The sequence below is a fragment of the Amphiura filiformis genome, chromosome 15 (assembly GCF_039555335.1).
Source record: "Amphiura filiformis chromosome 15, Afil_fr2py, whole genome shotgun sequence".
Taxonomy (NCBI): Eukaryota; Metazoa; Echinodermata; class Ophiuroidea; order Amphilepidida; family Amphiuridae; genus Amphiura; species Amphiura filiformis.
The window spans coordinates 51,267,394-51,288,581 of NC_092642.1; the positions used below are offsets into that span (position 1 = coordinate 51,267,394).

Below are 21,188 nucleotides of genomic sequence, written 5' to 3' on the forward strand. Positions count from 1 at the left end.
GGTCAATCAGAGCAGTGTACGCCAAAATACAAGTGTTTCTAAAATGCTATTAGACCAAAGATTCATTTTAATACTAATTTATTGCACATACTTGGGAAGCCTGGTTACCTTTTTGAAATATATAGCCGAGTGGGAGAGTTTTCAATGCAATATTTTGTGTATAAAAACTGAAGCATCCTATGTAGAAAAGAATATATGAATATTAACTGTACATCATAATTCATGATTCGTGAAACCAAATCGTGGTACAGTTGATGTGGTTTAGAAGACAGAGTTATTTGAATTTGATATATAGTCCACATTGAGTGAACATGAAGACTGAAAAGATGGTCATAATCTATGTAAAAATTACATAGAACCAAAGAATACTGTTTCGTTTTTATTGTAATCTATTATCTAATCTTGTATATAGTTTATGAAATCCCCGATGATCGCTGCACTGGCTTACATTGCTAATAGGCGTAGGCCTATGATATTGGTACTACCCTTTGCTCCACCTCTCCGCCGGCTCTTACTTTGCCCATCGAAATACTCGGTAGAAATTAGGAGTTCCAAATCAGTGTATTTCCGACGATATCGTCAAAAAATGTCGAATTAGTCTCAAACGTGAGACTAATTTGGCAGTTTTTTGATGATTTTGTCGGAAATATACTGATTTGGAACTCCTAATTTCAATATGTTAATGGGAAAAATATGGCCTTCCACCTGATACCAAAATCTGCATTTTGATGGGGTAAAGTGGGGGGATGCGGTTGTCAATTAGGTTTCCCACCTTTAATAGTTTGTCTCAAAGCCGTTCCCAAGTTGAAACCCTAATGCGGAATGCGTTTTTCAAGTTTCATTGTGGTCTTTTATTGAGATTTAGGCTATTTTCACGTGTGTGGATGTCAGACGTGAGATTTGTGTGTGTTGGGTTTGAAAAAAAAACCAGGGGAACATTTTTTTATCAATCTAGCGGGAATAACGCGCAAAAAGTGGGCGATTTTATTAATGCGCGCAGGGGCTTTAAGAAAAAGTATTAAATTAAGGTGGCAACATCTCAACAAATATAAGGATGAGGTGATAGTGTTGAGTCATTAGTCATGCCCCCATCAATATAATTATAATGATTATATGCAAAATATATTTGTGTAATATCATATAACGAGTGCATCGACCTCATCCATTGACGTCACAGCCCCTCCCACAACCAACTGAGCATCGAAGCTTCATTGTGGCGTAAGGGGGATTCTTGCTATCGATCAGTTTTCTGCTATGTGGGATCGATATATCGATAATGTGCTGATATGAACATTTGGTTACTCAACATATATTAAAATTAATGCTGTTGACTGACTCTACATAGTTGCTTGTTTGTTTGTTTATTTATTTATTTATTTATTTATTTATTTATTTATTTATTTATTTATTTATTTATTTATTTATTTATTTATTTATTTATTTATTTACTTATTTACTTATTTCGCTGTTATATACTTACTTACTTATTTATTTATTTATTTATTTATTTATTTATTTATTTATTTATTTATTTATTTATTTATTTATTTATTTATTTATTTATTTACTTACTTACTTCTTTCTTTCTTTATTATTTATCTATTTATTTATGCACTTACTTATTTCTTTCTTTAATAATTTATTTATTTGTTTATAATAATGTATATACATAGCATTTATTTATGTTGCATACAGCATTCAAATCCCATATTTCAGTGTTGCAATATTACCCCCATAGCCTATTGTTGAAGTATATTTTGTTGTTGACATTCAATACAGACTTACATATTATCCACTTACTAGGCGACGAAAAAAGAAAACCCTGCCTGTTCTACGGGCCCGACCGACACAGATTTTGAACAAATTGGGAAAAAAAATTCCTGTACAAATGAATACCGACCCAGATTTCGACAATTTCAGGAACATTTTTTTTTTTGTATTTTCCCAACGACAGATTTTGGTGATTTTTTGGGTCATTTCCAAATGTTCGTATTTTTTCAATATCCCGCCAATGCTTGGTCCCCATCATGGCCGGATATTTGTAAATAATCATGCTTTGTTGATTTGTGTCCATTATGATAATAATGATACATTTAGTTTAATCTTCTGTGTCTCAGTTGGTTTAGGGCGCGGCGTCGTGCTAGTATTACGCAGGTCGCCGGTTCGAATCCGGCTATAGATGCCGACTGGGTTTTTCTTCAACGTTTATGTGCGCTGGCTGCTCAGATTAAAATGTGTTCCTCCTATCAACCCAGCGAATTCAGTATAATAATTTTTAAGCACTCTCTTGTTTGTTTGTTTTGGTGGGTTTCTTTGAAATCAAAATAAATCCACCACCATCAATGCCAACATCAACATTTTTATTACTACTATTTTTTATTTGGTGTATTTTTGTTATGAATGATGAATAAAATGTTTTCGACGGGGTTTTCGAATCCCTTAATTTTTGTAATTTTTAGATACGGTGAAGTGCAAAGATTATAAGTATAAAATAAACAATATATGTTTAATAATTTCAAATCTAACGCAGTTAAATTATATAATAATGTATTCTTCATGACAGCTTGTCCCATTACGCGACCAGAAAATGCATGAAGTCATCGTTATATTTTCAGTTACATGGTACTTTAGTAAATGGCTTACATATAATTTTGCATTAATTCTCTTTGCCTTTTAGTTCACTCTGTGTGTGCTGGGCATGCAGTGAGTACTGTATAAACGAAGTGCACTACAATAATATAATAATAATCCCTCTCCAGTTCCAGTTAGTTTCCATATACCAGCATTAAATGATCGATAAAAAGCGAAAGGACTTGCAATGGAAAATCTATAATCCATTTTAACATGACGCTACCGAGGACGACGCTCAGCCGGATGTTTAACTCATCTCATTCTAAAACTGGAAATATTATCTAATGTTGCTTATCTTCGTCTTTCGGAAGTATTGTGATTATCAAGGAAAGTAACACATCACACTGGAATTTAACACACTTGTTGGAATATACCTACTTTGAAAGGGAAATATTATATAGGTGGCAGACGCTGTTTTGGGTGTGATAGCCCATGATCTAGGATCAATTGTGTCCGTGGTAGCATTCATTAACTTACGGGTAAACAACATGGCGTAACTTCAACACAGGTGAGTCAGATATTATTAGTATTAAATAGGGTGGGGTACACTTCAGTACAACTTTTTCTGAACAGCAACAATTGGTTTAATTTCCACATATTCAACTTAGATTAATTCTTGGTATGTATTTTTAAGTTTGAGATGAGTTTGTAGGACTGTCAGTACACGTTTTAAAAAATACAACTTCTTTAAACTTAGTATATTGATCGATAATTGGTCGCCGATATGTTTGTCTCGCAGTGTTACACCATCGAGATCAAAATCTCGATGGTTACACCATTTATACCAGCGAGGTTACACATAAGTGGCATGCAATGTTGCCTTCTTTTTCCTGTTTATTGGAGATGAAGCTATTATAGTATTATTAAGCAGACTTTGAATTTATACTAAATATTGAGATTTTATTACGTCCCTATACTACTACAACCTTCATGAATGCTTTGTTTGTTTACTTCTTTTGTTTGCGTATTCTCAAGTCACCCACTGAGCTAATACCTTTTGTTATTACCAGGGACTATGATTGTACATTGCAAAGTATTCTAGCTAGAATACTTCATGATTAATCCATGCGTACAAAATAAGCTTTCGTGGTTGCCCAAATCAACAAAGTTGTTCCACGCACAACATACACAACATATTAAAATACGAAGTACAAGTTTAATCACGGGAGTTATCAATTTACATAAAATCTTATGTAAAGATAAACACATTTGTAAGCCCAATTAAAAGTATACACTTAACACTATTTGAAATAAGCTTTAGTGGTTGCTCAAATCAACAAAGTTGTTCCACATACATGACATACAACATACGCAATATAATATATTATTATTAAAATACGAAGTACAAGTTATCACGGGAGTTATCAATTTACATAATATCTTTATGAAAAGAGAAACACATTTGTAAGCCAGATTAAAAGTATATACTCTTTGAAGTTTGAATATTGCAAAGTCATAGCTTTTATCAAATCAAGTGTTGCAGCAATAATGTTAAACCATGGAAACAGATCAGATTTACTATTTTCATGCATGGTTAAACTAAATTGAAATGATTCTCTGGAGTTGAAAATAATTGGTTTAATAAGGAGGTGACAAGTTATTCAATCTTGTATGTTAAAGGTCTGTGGTTAAACAGAACAATGATACTGTTGTCAACTAAGTTGACGCCTATAACGGGGTACTATGAGTGTGTCCTAGCACACATTTATACGCATGATTTTGGATAGTTTGCAAACGTTTATTACATACAATGCACTGCAATTTGCCCAAACAACATTACAATTAGAAAACATCTTCAAAATGTCTTAAGATTTTTTTTTCATCATGGAATTATGCCTTTCATCATGGAATTATGTCACGGTTATGCATTCTGCATGCAGACTAGTGCCTATTGGGCTATTCCAGAAAATAAGTACATAACTTTTCAATCAAAGAAATGTCTGGATTTCCAGGTTAGCTTCCTGAAAACTTACTGGTTAGCTTACTGGAAAAAGCTTGGAAATCTTAATAAAACAAAAATCACGGAAATTTCCAAATGAGCTCTCAAATTGAGGATTTCTGATTTTGAACTATTTTTCTGCCAGATTTTTTTGACTTTGGACACTTTAAAAGTTTGGATTTCCAAAAGTCACGAATGGACAAAAAGTCCGGATATCCGAACTCTTCTACATGTACTATAAGGGGTGTGCATCAATTTTCTGAAAATAGCCCATTGAGACAAAAATAACTTGTTGAAATACTTGAACATGCTGATGAATAAAGGTGGTAATTGGAAGCCCTGCAGAGCTAGAGAGGGAGAAGTTTGAACAAATTCGATATTGTATGCCTACTTTTGGCCTCTAGTTCTGTTTTTAGCACATGTTGATACATGTGTATTGGCTTTTCGCTTAAGAGCAATGATTATTACTTATTTATACTATATCAAGTAGTATCACCTTAATAACAACGTGAAGTGACACGTGAAATTACACGCGATGTGGTCATGTCTAGAGTTAATATATCTCGTATAAAACATTGTTTTCTAAATGTTAATATTGATATCTTTTTCGGTATTTATTGTTTTACAAAGTCACTAAATAAGATTGTTTATTCTTGTCTTCTTTACCAGTGCAGTCTATCATAAGAAATACATACACCTGTTTGAAAACATGATCCATAGGAATTAAACATTAAAGCTGTATTCTGAATAGAATAATTCTGCTCCAACCCCCCCCCACACACACACCCTACACTATTTCTCGTGCATCCCACGCTGTGCAATTTCCCACTGCAATAGATATGCTTTGCATTTCCTAATTTGTCTTTGCTTACTTTGCTATAAATGTTACAACAATTGCTTTAAAGAAAATTTGATCCAAACGGTTTAATACTCAGCACATAACATCAAAGCTCCCATTGGGCGCCCATTCCTTTTTAAAGGAATTGTTATTAAAATTACAGGTATAGACAATGTCTCTAGTTATTTTATGTAGGGTCTAGTACAGTACATGCACACTTCCTACCCGAGCTTCCGACTGAGAAATATCACTAGTTAAGGCTATAATGCAAGTAATATATATAATTTGCAAAAAGTTCTACAATTCTAATGAAAATATTGAATAAAATTGTATTCATGACTATAGACAGTTCCGTGCTACAGTACCGTAGCACTCTTCTCAGATTGAATTACCAATTCTGCTCCTCGCTCTGTATACGAGCATGACAATGAAGTATGCAACTGTCATTATATGTTTACATAATTTTTACCCAATATTTGATTTGTAATAAAGGAACTTTTGCAAATTACATAACAATCCTGATTAACTTATATTATTTACGCGTATTATTATGTTTACATAATTTTTACCCAATATTTGATTTGTATTATAAAGGAACTTTTGCAAATTATATAACAATCCTGATTAACTTATACTATTTACGCGTATTCAAGTTTTAGTTTGAAAAAGTTTTGGAACATTTATCAATTTGGGGCGAAATTCGGCACTTGGGTTCATTCGGCACTTGGGTTCATTTCTGTTCTACGATATACTGTTAATATGTTGAGCATGATGTTTATTTATAAATGTTGATCTACTGAACATTGCTCATCAGGACTGTTATTGAAATGTCAGTGAGTGAATAATCTACTACACGTAGTATTGATAATTGTTGAGTATTAAGGGGGTACTACACCCCAGCCAAATTTTGTGCCTATTTTTGCATTTTTCTCAAAAATTATAGGGCATTGGCAACAAGTAAGATATGTATATTATAGGGGCAAGAACTACAACTACTGCACTGGAAATTTTATTTCAGCACAGACAACAGTTGTGGAGTTACAGTCAAAAATGAGGGAAAACCAATATTTGATCAATAAATCAATAATTACTTGCCTTGAGATGCTGAATTTTCAGTGCAGTAGTTGTAGTTCTTGCCCCTATAATATACATATCTTACTTGTCACCAATGCGCTATAAATTTTGAGAAAAATGCAAAAATAGGCACAAAATTGGCCAGGGGTGTAGTACCCCCTTAAGGGATCTAAAATGAGCGTTTATTGCGTTTCGACAGTATTTTTTGTGGCACATGAGAGCACCTCAGACCTATCGAATTGTATTCTGAATACGAAGCATGTCCTTCTGATATCAAATAATTTTCATTTTTTGAAAATCACAATATAATACAAATTTTATGACAAATTATAAAATTTGATATTTTTCGAATTTTTGATATATAACAGTCCTCGAAGTAAATTATATAAATCTAATGATATATTCTTAAAGTGTATGTAGCAGGGAGGAAAAAGCCGACGGTCAATTGAAAATTTTGACCTTTCATATTGAAGATATAGATTTTTTTCCCACAAAAACCTATTTTGTTTTGGTGTTTTGGGACAAAACTTCCAAGTGCTCGATCGTCAGCTTTTCAACCCACCTACATACACTTTAAGTATAAATCATCAGATTTATAAAGTTTACTTCAAGTACTGTTAAATATCAAAAATATCAATTTTAATGATTTGCCATAAAATGTGTATTAAATTGCGAATTTCAAAAATTCAAAATTATTTGATATCAGAATGACATTCTTCGTATTCAGAATGCAATTCGATATGTCTGATGTGCTCCAATGTCCCAAAATAAATACTGTCCAAACGTTCATACCCAGCCCTTAACTAAGCACATACCAAAAAGTAATTACCCCGCCCCTTAATGAAAGGCCATTACTCCAAAATGGGTTGTCTTATGCCAAATTTGGGATATACATTTTTAAAAGCAGAATTTATTTATGCGCTTTATGACACCTCATTTGTTGCAATGGCCCCAATTATGATGTCACAGCGTACATTTAAACATGACAGTAACTTATGATTTGAAAGTTGCCGCAAAATCCTATTGGCCTGTTTTCAGTGTCCAATGCTGTCCATGGAAGGAAGGAAATGTTTTCGGCTCTCCTTGTATTCCTTTTGTTTCCTGAATTTGGAGGAAGTCAAAACGTGTGATAATCAATACAACTTGTCATTATTCACACCAGTGGTCATTGTTTACTTAAATCACTTATTGAAACATGACCGGGCCGGACAAGTTCAATATTTGACCATCACAGGAAGTTGAAGACCAAGGGTAACACCTTTCAATCACCTGACAACACTAGGATCCACGATATGCTCATCTATCAGGGCTCAATTCTTTAACCCCAATACATTTGCACATTCATTGAATGACCTTTATTTTATTTGAGTACAAAAACTCATACTCTGCAACATGGGGTCAAATTTTACACTCGGATTGTTTAATTGAGGTTATTGAACTATGCCACTGGGATGAGGCTATTATGGTCCATAGTACAACTTGCAATAGGCCATTTAGGACCTTGTTTTCGGACAAAATATTGAAATCTTCATGTTGCAATGACATTAAATGAATTATGACCACTGATATGAATAATGACAATTTGTTAATTTGAGTAGGGCCTATCGCACAGTTTTAATATCCTTCAAATGTATTACAAAAAACTGATTCATTACAACGATAGTTCATTTACAAATTACATTTACAAGCACTTACCGCGATTAATGATACAATGCGTTGCCATACGGTAATACGAGGGTCATTCAAAAAGTTCTACATTCATCACATCTCTGTTATCTCAGTTCGGGGGCACTGATAATTCACGGACGTCTCTGATATCAAATACTCTTGAAGCGTCATGTCACATAACAGTATCATATTTCAGAGACGTCTCATAAATCACATACTCCCTAGTTTCAAAACCCATTCGCAAACGATATTAATAATTTTGGTGAACGTGCCAGCGCAGTGGGAATAATTTTGTGTGCAGGCCCTTATCAGGGTTGTAGCTAGCTGCTAGCCCAAGTTGAGCATGTTGAGTGCTGCTAATTTTACTATCCAATTCATGAATTGGATAGTAAAATTGGGATTTTGTTACTTCAAAACATTTGATTTTGGCCATTGCCCCGGGCCATTCGCTTCTTGCACGGTTCCGCCATTATGCACTATGTGCGGGAGAGCCTCGAACTGGCAGCATACATGAATGGGAATTGAACTAGTCATAACGTTCTGTGTAAGGTTACATAATTCTTCCTTTCATGTATGCTGCCAGTTCGAGGCTCTCCCGCACATAGTGCATAATGGCGGAACCGTGCAAGTAGCGAATTGCAATCTAAGTGTGTTCTGGGAGGGACCATTTGTCAGAATTTGCACAGATAGATATAATTTTTGCACAGGTAGATATTTGCTAAACATAGGAAAGCTTATTCTATACACCCAGCTTCGTTCCGATGTGCTGCATCGAGTGCCCAGCTGTCAACAAAGCTCGACGTATGTGATATCACAGACCCCCGTATGTGAAATCACTGACCCCGTCTTTGAAATCAGAGACGTCCGTTTATTACGAGTGCCCCCGAACTGATCTTGTAAACGTGCCAGGAAATTGAAATTACCCATGATTATAGGCCTACATTTGTACTCTCAATCTAGGCTACAAAATAAAAGTTATTTGATGAAAATGTGATTTTTGGTTGGTAATGCAAAATAAGGATCTATTTAAAAAAAAGATGAATATGCACGGTACACCTTCTGTATCTGTCAGAGTCTCCTTCATCAGGTAACATCACCAACCTATACTTAACGAGCACCTTTGACCTTGCACAGATCTATAATATTATTTTATTATACTTGTTTTTAAATAGATCCTTATTTTGCATATTATATCGCAAGCCGACATATATATATTATGCATACGTTTGTGTATGCATTGTCTCTGTTGTGAGTCAGTATGGAAAATAATGATTTCAAATATTAATGGTTCACTATTGTCGTCATACTCTAACCAGAAATGATAATTGATGAGTTTTAAAATCCAATTTCACATGTTTGCACACACGGATATTATCATCATAATGTTTCACCGAGCGCTTTGAATAATAAATTGCTTAAATTAATTGCAATTACATAAGGTACATTGTAATTTGTAAGCTTTCAGAGGGTTCAGCAAAAGACACGGTTCTCAAACACGCATTGTATCATTATTCGCGTTAAGTGCAATATGTAAATGAACTATTGTTGTAATGAATCAGTAAAGTATAGATATTTTTATAACAAAAGCAATAACGCTTTCATCACGATATTATTGGCGAAGATGATAATAAATTAAAAATGAAAAAAAATGTAGTATCATGAAATTATGGGCCACCAATTTAAAGGTGCATGTTTTGATATAAAATTGGATCGGTTGAGCCCATATTTATTGGTCGAACTATGAGTTTAAAAATATTGGACGAGGCGTAGTCGAGTCCAATATTTTACAACTCATAGCGACACCAATAAATATTGGGCGTAACGCATCCAATTTTATCATTATTATGTGTTGGATCCAATATTTTCACACACTTGGATTCATCAAAACATAATAATGAGTTGTATTGTTTCAGGGATTTTTTTGATATGAGAATCAAAAACAGGTATAACAATAATGCATCACATACTTCCGGCGGTGTTTCCCAGCAAACACAAAAATGTTTTTAAAACGTTATAAACGTGTTATAAATGCGTTTTGGTTTTGGTTAAAACATTTTAATATCGGGTTATTATATAGGTCACGAAAACATTTTTAATACGTTCTTTGTACAACAACATTTTAATAATTTAAAAGAAATCTGGTCCTTTTATCTTTAGTGTAAAGCTCATTTTTTGTGGTCACTAAATTTGAAATAATTATAATCTTGGGTGAAATTTCAAAGTTGGTAAAACCATATGGTCCATACCATTTTGGATTTATGCAAATGAGGAACTGTTCTATAAGCTTGGATTTTCCAGGAATTTTGACGGTGTCTTGTTTGAGCTTTTGGAAGATGGAAGCATGTGAAATGGATTCGGTTGCAATTAGTGGTGGGTGATTTCATAATTTGACTGGGATATTGGGTGTTGTCGCCTTGGCAGAAGATATTCATGAGTTGGGATCATGTGAAATAGAAGCATGTGGAATGGATTCTATTGCAATTACAAATGTAGTGGTGGGCGATTTCATAATTTGACTAGGGTTGGGTGTTGTCGCCTTGGCGTAAGATATTCATGAGTTGGGATTAAAATACGAACAAAATTGTTATTTATATACGCCCGTCTGAGGACGAGTGCCAAGTTTCACAGTATGGGATGCAGAGATAGCCAGAGAGAGTGATAAATTTCTAAAATCAAACAAATCAATTTCATTTCAATTTCATTTTTTAATAACACACCTACATCATGCATTATTATCGTAAATAAATGATTATATCAGAACATTAGTTACTTCATGAAGTATCAGACAAACACGTGTCTCGCTCTATAAATAATAGTTACATATAGCACATAATTAATAACATTACACCCAAGTTAATATTTACACATGCAACAAAAATTAACTTTCACACTGCATAGCATTTATAAGTTAAGATGACATCACCTATGCGATTGCCTTCGTCAGTCAATGGTGTTGCGCAGACATAATCTTGAGACGCTTGTCGGAGCAACACCATTAGCTGACGAAGGTAGTAGATCAAGCGAGAGTTCTCTTGGCGAACCAAATTAATTAAGCGTTTCAGCTTTGTTTTGTTTCATTCAATTCCAGGCATGATGGATTTGATTGAATTCCCAAAATAAAGACGAGTACCAGAAGTACATTATGGAAAATGAGCTCTATTTTATTGGAAAAATAGATTTAATTAAATTTTATCATCTATATGCCAGAACTGACAGCTTTAAATCCACAGTTTTCAATGGATATCGTGTCTATTTTGACAATTTACCTTGATTCTCATGGCAATAATCAACTCTTGATGAGCAGATCTGGGAGGTATAACTTGAAAAAACACTTAAATGAAATCAGCTGGCAAACTCTAATTCTGTGTTGTAGTTTTTTTACTGACCACTTTTATGGGCGCAATAATTTTTGATGTAAACCAGAGAAAAACTCCGAACACTGCTCATTATCCATAAGTAACATGCAGGCTTGAGCCCTGTTTATCAGGGACCGTCTGTGTAACTCAGTGGTTATAGCATGGTTAAAGCGTTCGCCTCGCAAGCCAAAGGTCTGTGGTTCAAGTCCCGCACAGTTAGGTACATTGTATATGTCCGGAGTTTTTCATCTAGTTTGTCTGCCTATGAATGTTATGTTTCCATTGTTATATATTTCATGTTTAATTGTGCTAGTTCGATATGCGTGGTTCTTCTTTCCCTATGTTTTATAGTTTTTCGTGCTCAGCATACAATGTGCATCAATTATTGATGCACATTGTAAGCTCTTTCTTATACTCCAACCAACACTAATTAATTGAGTACCATATGTGTTCAATACATTCTAAGAATTTCAGCATTACATTTGTTACATACTTAGGTTTAACATGTTTAATGAGCTTGTTTCATATGGTACCCAGCGGTTGGGTCAATGCGCATACCGTAAAACCTCATCTACAAGCATATGGAGTGCTTCTGATACATTAATCCAGGCGCCATTATGGAGTTTGAGCAAATAAATTACGAATCCAAGCATATACAGACAAGTATTATTTTAAGACCAATCTATTGTATTGACACATTTACGCTTGTTTCGAATTAATTTAGCTTTCATAAAAACACTATATGCTTGTAGACGAAGTTTTACGGTACATATAACTAAAAGTGTCACATTGGTGTGTGATTTGACCCAACCACTGGTGGGTAAAAATGTTTTACCCAACCGGTTAGTTTTCCCAGTGTTTTAACAGTGTAGGATTGGACTACTCAATTTAATGTTGCATAGAACTCTCGACATAAGTAAATCGTGAGTTATGACATTTTTTACTTTTAGTATTTTTTTATTTTGATATTACCCATACTGACTCGAGTATAGTCCCACCTCATCTTTAGGTGAACAATTTTCAAAATTGGGGAGTGGGACTATACTCGAATTTCAATTTATTTTTTTACAATTTTTGAAATTTTTTGTAAACTTTACTCGAAGGTAGGACTATACTCGCGTCAGTACGGTATTTTATTTTTCTTGAAATGTAATGACATATGGACATTTACGTGTACCTTTATTTGAATCGGTCAATGTCCGTCTATTATTGCATATCCAATAACCTTGATGAAATCAGCCGGAATATCAATGACCGCGGGATTGACCGGTCTGAACTTTGGATATGAGTGACACATCGATTATCGGAAATATTATACCATAATCTTCTGCCTCTTTTGTTCTTCCTCATCAAACACTATAAAATGTTTTATTTGTGTTTGGGTTAATTCTACCTTTTCTAACCTTGTGCGAATAATGTCAAAACCTTTTGTGTTTGCTGGGTCGCAGGGTTCTTTGAAAGTCAGAATATATATACATGTTATTCGAACCTGATATGTAATGTTACGTAACCATGGTAACGTACATTATCCAATCATATTTTTGAAACGGGTACCCGTGCCTTTTACGTACAATGAATTAGAAAAAAAAAGGATTTTGTTGAACAATATAAATTTTAATTGATGTATTGAATGGTGTGCAGTTGGAACTTTTTTTTATTTATTTATTTTGCTTTATCTATTTATTATTATTATTGGGTTTTTTTTTGTTTATTTGTTTGTTTTTTGTTGTTTTTTTTTTTCATTTTAAATAAGTCAGGGTTGGGCCTACTTTTAGGGTTGGTCGGGTTTCTCTGGGGCAGCGCATGCCAACATTAAAGCGTTACTATACAATTTCTGTCAAATTTTAATTTGGTTATTCTTTACTCGATATTATAAGATTATAAGAACCCCCCCCCGGGACTACACCTCTGGCCAATTTTGTGCCTATTTGTGCATTTTTCTCAAAAATTATAGCGCATTGGTGACAAGTAAGATATGTATATATGGGCAAGGACTACAACTACTGCACTGGAAATTTTATTTGAGCATAGACGACAGTTGTGGAGTTACAGTCAAAAATGAGGGAAACCAATATTTGATCAATAAATCCATAACTACTTGCTTTGAGTTGCTGAATTTTCAGTGCAGTAGTTGTATTCCTTGCCCCTATAATATACATATCTCACTTGTCACCAATGCGCTATAATTTTTGAGAAAAATGCACAAATAGGCACAAAATTGGCCAGAGGTGTAGTCCCGGGGGGGGGGTCTTCCTGGTTGAAGGTATACGGGGATGTGCCACGGTTTTGGGGTACCTTTTCAGCGATTTTGTATATCGATGGGTGGGTTTTCAGTGCCCTTAAAGCGCCCAATTATGGCAAATTTGGGTGCTTTGTGGGTGTTTTTTCTTGAAAATTGGTATACTGATGGGTAGCAAAAACAGCAAAAAGTAGGTATAGAGAAAGTCAGCATCCGAAAGTCTGCGTGGCACACCCCGTACAAATTTTTTGAAGACCCCGGGGTGTAGTACCCTTAAGTCAAACTAATGAGGCAAAATGAAAGAAAACTCAGTTACTATGTCAGCCGCGTATAACTGTTGTGTTCTGTGGGGGATTTAAAGGATATATAACGAGTAATTTCTGTAGTTTAGCGGATGCTATTTTGGACTATAATTTTGACTAATTAAACTGATAGACTACCGGTCAGCAGTTCAACCAAAGACCAAATATACGTCCCAGGTTAATTTCAATGAAAGCAGTTCCGAGAATCAAATTGATATTATGGGAAAACATGTCTTAATTAATACTAGTCTTGATTGATCGGCTTAATTGCTTTTCAAAGATATGATCAAAACATTCTTTTCCTTACTTCACAACAACGTAGTAAACAACAATGCTTTTATAAACCACCAAGTTCATTTTAAATATATTCTTGCATGCTCCTTTCTTGGTTGAGCACTTTACTGGATGATTTACCTTACTTGGATTTATTTAATTAATTAGCATTTATGCACATTAGCTTATTAATTATGCAATTATGCAAATTAGAGGGCGGCTAGGCAATATAATATACATTACAACATATTAGAAAATTTTGAAAAAAAAATGGAATTTTGTTCATTTTTTCGAAATTTTCTACTTAACCTTCTATTTCACTATTTTATTCCCAAATGATCCCTTTTTAAATTTTGTAATACCCAGTGACTCTCCTTTGAGCAACATGTTATACCGATACATGCCCCTACTTCCTGTCGTTGGTAGGCCAGTGGCGGCGCCACGGGGGCATGAGGGGAAATTCCCCAGTCAGAACTCTTGCCCCTGTTGCACCTCCCCCAGTAAAAGCCCCAAATTACGAAGGTTTCACCTTTTTGGATTTGCTAAAGTTGAGTGTCCTGGGAAATGTTGCTCACCAAAGAATAGTCCAATCGTGTGAAAACCAGAATTTCGAGGAAATTATTGATGGTGACAGGTCTCATATTATTGAACACATCTTACATTATGCAGGCTAGTGGTAAATGAGCTGTGTGATTTAAAACAAGGTATATGATGGTAATTGTATTGAGCGATTACCGGCACTATACATCATTTACATCCTAATGTGGCAGCTGTATAGTCACAGCTAGTGTGATTGTATTTCCCTCTTGTGTATACTTTTCATTTCATGGATCAATTCGGTCTATACTTTCGCGTAAAAAATCCTTTTATATTTTGGCACTGAGTTAGGAATGAAATAAAAACTGAGTCGGCGGTTGACCGTCCGATTGTTCCGTCCGGTTTTGTTTAGAACAATAGAAACCGGACGGAACCGGTAGTCAACCACCGGTCGAGTTTCGATTTCCTCCCTTATGTAAAAGCATGGAAGTAAGGCTTTCATGGTAAAGGTGATCATATTTATGAATGAATTTAGAGTGTATACACTGATCCGACTTCGCCATTGCTGCGGTGTCCCCAATGTAAAACTGCGGTGTCCCATTCCATCCATTATTTAATGTGCAGGCTATACAGAATTGTACCCGGGAGTTGTAAACAACAGTGATTTTCAATACACAATCATGAGTATTGAAATACGAATTAAATCTCCCGCTCATTTGTGTTTCCGTCAATAGAGGGCCAAATACAGTAAACGCTTCTCGGATTTGTGTATAAGTATATGGGCCTGTCATTTTGTAGTGTTGTTTTGGCATAAGACTAATAAGGAAATTTACCAATGTAAAGAAGAAAGTGAAAGAAAGGAAAGATAAATGGAAATATAAACAGAAGGGAATATAAAATGGTAGAAAGAAAGAAAGAAAGAAAGAAAGAAAGAAAAAGAAAGAAAGAAAGAAAGAAAGAAAGAAAGAAAGAAAGAAAGAAAGAAAGAAAGAAAGAAAGAAAGAAAGAAAGAAAGAGAAAGTACAATAAATAGAAAGAAGGTCCAACATGTCAAAAACTTATCAAAACACGTGCAGCTGCACTTGAGTGAAAATAGTTACAAATGTAAATGTCAAAATCAAGTGCGCGCTATGCTTGTGATACATTGTAGATATACGGGATCCTTGAAAAAAGCATGCTTTTTAGGTTTCACACGATAATTACATACTTTAATGTCAAAATGATTAATGAAAGACAAGTCATGGACAATTTATGCACCAACCATGATTACAGAGAAAAAGAAATTTATATAATTTTCAAATAATAGCTTGTATCGGTATAATAAACCCCCTAATTGAGATAATATATATAATTTCATAATGACGATGGTCCGATATGGGAATGAGTTGAGCTGGTTGAAAATGTCGTTCAATTTAGCATTTTCCCATGGATTTTTACATGTTTTTCCAATTAATTCATCATTTTTATTTATTTCACTTAACTACAATAATATTCACACATTTGATGTATACATTAACCACTGTTTACAGTAACTATATTTATATTAAATTACACTGTTACAAAATGATTTTAAACTAAAGTTCAGTGGTATAATTTTTTTGTATACGTCTTCAAAACCTGAAATTGGATTTCATCGTCAAACAATCCTGAAGAATTAATTACGGTATACATTGTATACTATACAAAGCTAAATTCTGAAATAGAATAATTTGCTCCACCGCCCACCCCCACCATGATGTAGGCTACCATTGCCTAACAATAGTAACCAAATTGATAAATTAAGCTTTATTCCTCAAGTTTTATTTGAAACCAATCCTCTTGGTTTAAAGAAGACACTTTTATCCAAACATGCCAAATGGTTACATTTCAACACATCACATGTCAAAGTTCACATTGGGCGCCCATTCCTTTTTAAAGGGATTTTTATTTTACCATGACGACAAAATTGACGTTTACTTTCAACAATAAAAAAAAAAAAACTTGGGGTCATAGCACAGATCACATACGTCTTTTTCTTTTTCATCTGCACAAGAATCTATACATTGTACGATAACTAAAGTGCTATCTAATAACAGCTATCAAAAGTGACACTTTTGTAATCAAAACAATGTTGAAAAAATAAATCAATAAATTTGTTTAAAATTGCCTTCATTGTTTTCATTGCCATTTTAACCAATTTTGTTTATTTTTAAATTTTCTTTTCACTCTTATAACTACATTTATAAATTTAAACTGGGGTGGTTTTGAAGGCTTTTCATTTACAATGGCTGTGATATACCGGTAATATTATCAACCTTGCGAATAGAATCATGACCGTTTTTGTGCGTGCATGTGTGCGTCATAATATCACCCTCAAGTTTGTTTGCACAGTATAATTATTTCTTAATCATTGGAGTGGCAGATAGTAATATAGATAACTTTTATTATTACAAAGTACATGTTTATCCACAATAACACTGTTATTAATGCACATCCAATTAATCCGTGACCCGCCCTTTTGATCAGTGATGTTTGTGTGTTATTTTTTACAACTCTACTTTTTTTTACTTCTTCAAATTTCACGTTCTTGTTTGCACAGTATAGAATACGTGATTTCTTAATTATTGGCGTGGTCGAAAGAGGATAACTTTTATTATTTATACAAAGTACATGTATAACCATGTATATTATAACAGACCATTCCATTATACTGCATCCACAATAATACTGCTACTAAATACACACCCAGTTATCCGTGACCTGCCTTTTGAGTTAGTGTCACGTCGGTACTATTTCCATAGGCTTATGTCCTTGGTGGTATTTGGCCAAGAAATACAGGTATTTCCCATCCGATTTTATAATTATTCCACACACAAAACATATATAATACCATTACCAGTATTCCAGGAAATTATCAATGCAAAATTATTATGAAATAATATCTTCATCTATGGCGTTGTCTTTTTTTAAACAGTTCTTGTTTTTCACTTATAGGAAGTTGTCCTTGTCCTGACACTTCTTCCAATTAATAGCCTACTCGTGGTTGAGTCTGAACCAATCACACCCGGTCACTATTACAGTACATGTATAAGGCCGTATAAAATTAATGTTTTGGTTCTCGTCCAGAGGATTTTCATGAATTGATGAGGGAGGGAGGTTTTTTTTTTTTTTTTTTTTTTTCAATGTAAAATTAGCATTGTCAGTAGTTTTCGGTCTTCTCCAACAGTGCTCGAGGAAACGATGAGGCCCTTTTTTTTTTTTTTTCAAATGTGAGATTCTGAGGGATAAACCCCCTAGAGTACCAAAAAAAGACTTGGAAGTGATGCTTGTTCTCTAATAAACTTATTTATATGTATGAAGATTTCATAAATCATTCCAAAGTCTAAAAAAATGAAAAATCTAAAAAAAAAAAAAAAATCTGACAAATCCCAGAAATTGAGGAGGGAGGGACGAGAACCAAAATATTAATTTTACACAGCCTAAATACCCATATCCCTAATGTATCATAGAAAAATCACAGATTTAAACATTAACCTTATAATATACGTACTTGGCCTTTTCAATACAATCGGATAAAAAACTCAATTACCCAGCTGTGAACGAACCAGTCTTTAAACAATGAAACTGTTACATGTAGCGTTATAAGCAATCTTTGTATTAGCGTGCTTTTTCCACATCCTGGAATGCCACACGAGAATTATACTGGTACGTGTAGGTGAATTCGTTCTGATTTGTTAATGCCTTTGTAAATGTTACTAAAGTGTGTATATATTTATATATATTTGTATATTATATATTTTTATAACCAATTATCAAAAACATAAAAATATCATATTTATGAGCAAACTCATATCTTATACTCAATATTTTGACTACCTAGACTTTAACTAAGTCTTTGAATATTGTGACTGCATGTCATGCAGTGCTGTGCAATTGTAAGAAAACATGCGAAATTGTATGTGTTTGGCCCATTTTACATCAAATTAGGGAAAATTGCAAAGATTAACATAAAATATTAAATTCATGAGCAAACTCGTATCTTATTATACTCACAATGTTGAATACTTTGACTTGTGACTTTGAGCTTGTGACTGTCTGTAACTGTACGAAAACATGCATTTCATACAAAATTGCATGTTTTGGTCCATTATCCCTGAAATTGCAAAAATATTTAGAATTTGACCTCAATTGTCAATCAGAACTAAAGGATTAAGATTTAGCTAAGTTTCATTTGGCAAAACACAATAATATTCTTTCAATTCAAAAGAATAGCACTGCTGTATTTTTGTGAAATCGGGATTAGTAAGCCGATATACGCTATATTTGATATCACTTGTGTCGTCATCCCACATTATCATCAATCATTATAGATGAAAACAGTTACGTTTCTCACGTGACAGGACATAAATATCGCCTTTTCACCATCAATCATTGCCTCGTGTTGCACATTTTACAGGACATTTTTAACATGCATTATTACGGATAACAACGTTTGCACAGTATTTTTTGTGGCACACGAGAGCAGTGATCAGATATATCGAATTGCATTCTGAATACGAGGAATCCTTCTGATATCAAATAATTTTGACTTTTTGAAATTGGCGATATAATACACATTTTTATATGGTAAATTATTAGAAATTGATATTTTTTTTATTTTTTTTATTTAACAGTCCTCGAAGTAGGGTTATAAATCTAATTATATGAACTTAAAGAAATGTGTATCTTCAATATACGAAAGGTCAAAATTTTCAAATGATCGTCGGCTTTTCCTCCTATATAGTACCTAGCGTAAGATAATTGGTATATTTGTGATTATATAACGACAATAATTCCAGGTCACGAAGTATTTGTATAGATCTCGGTTTCTTGGAAATGTGAACGAATTATTGTCGTTATGGATCACAAATATACCAATTATCTAGATGACATTTATACCATTTAGATTCCTTGTTGGAAACTCGTTGATGGTATTATCCAAAATATGAGCTAAATTTGACGAAAAATCGCAGAGCTGTATGCGTGTGTGTTTTAGTCAATCCAATCAATAACTGTATTCGTTGTAGTTATCCATCAAAATTTGACGACGACGACGACGACGACGACGACGACAACAACAACAACAACAACAACAACAACAATAATAATAACACTAATAATAATAATAATAATATAATAATAATAATAATAACACTAATAATAATAATAATAATAATAATAATAATAATAATAATTTGGATAGCCAGCACGCTTTGCCCCGCAGGGCTACAAAGAACCACTGACCGCGAAATTTGTATCATGAACTAACAAGTTTACCCCGCAGGGCTACAAAGAACCACTAACACATTAAAACACATTACAATGTCGCGTCTATACGGAAAAAAACTCCCAATTACTTTCGAACATTAATTCATTCACTCTACGAAATGCTTTTCTGAAAACACTGCCAACTAAGAAAACCGACAAGTAAATATGACTTTGTATATACATCTTAAGAAACTATCATAAATGGGACCAAGTTTTAAAAAGGGTGAAAACCACATAGGAAAGATTTTTTAAAACTTTGGCCCCTTTTACGTTTTGAAACGGTTTTATTTTTGGCAGATAGAATTTACTAATAACGAATATGTTAAAGCCTTAATGTACGATTTCCGTCAAATTTTAATTTTGTTATTCTTTATTCAAAATGTTGAAATAATATTAGTAATAACTGCTGGGAAGGGTTGCTGTCCATTTTAAGTTGAAATAATATGGTAAAGTGAAAGAAACTCCACTGGTTATTTTGACCATTTTAACATGCAGTTCTATGGGAGGACATATCATAATTTTTTAAATTATGATAATATGTCGAACTTTGCTCTGCTGACCTACAAAGACAACACATTTGGTCGATTCCATTTACATGTATAAGTGCAAGTAGGGACATGTGTAAACATTACAAATAATGACCAAAAAATAACGATAATGACAGAAATGGCCAGTACATTTTAATGCTTATAGGTCAAGCTATCCATCCATCAATTAATCACAAAACGTATAAAAATCAATTCTGGTGAATCAATGATAGAGAAAATGAGCACTAATTGACGAAATGCTTTTTACGTGGACATGCAGATAATGGAAAACGTAATATGACTCAAGTTTTACGCTTCTAATGTGTCACTATATGGGGTCAATGTACATTGTTTTGTTTGTTTGTTTTTGTGTTTGTAAAGGGCCCCAACAACATATCCAAAAAGAAGAAAAATTGAAATAAGGACAAAATAATGCCAATTTACATAAAACAAAAATGGTCGCAGGGCTCAAATTTGGGTAAAAAGTGAATCTGGGTAAAAATCATAACAGTATTCCC

General features: G+C 33.7%; 1 protein-coding gene across 1 annotated transcript in view; it reads left to right on the forward strand.

Moving 5' to 3' along the window:
• Positions 1 to 2,696: 2,696 nt before the first annotated feature.
• LOC140171802 (uncharacterized) overlaps positions 2,697 to 21,188 on the forward strand; it is a 46,440-nt gene continuing 27,948 nt past the window's right edge. Inside the window, exon 1 of the mRNA XM_072195134.1 lies at positions 2,697 to 3,139. The gene's annotated coding sequence lies outside the window, so the exon portion shown is untranslated. The remainder of the gene's footprint in view (positions 3,140 to 21,188) is intronic.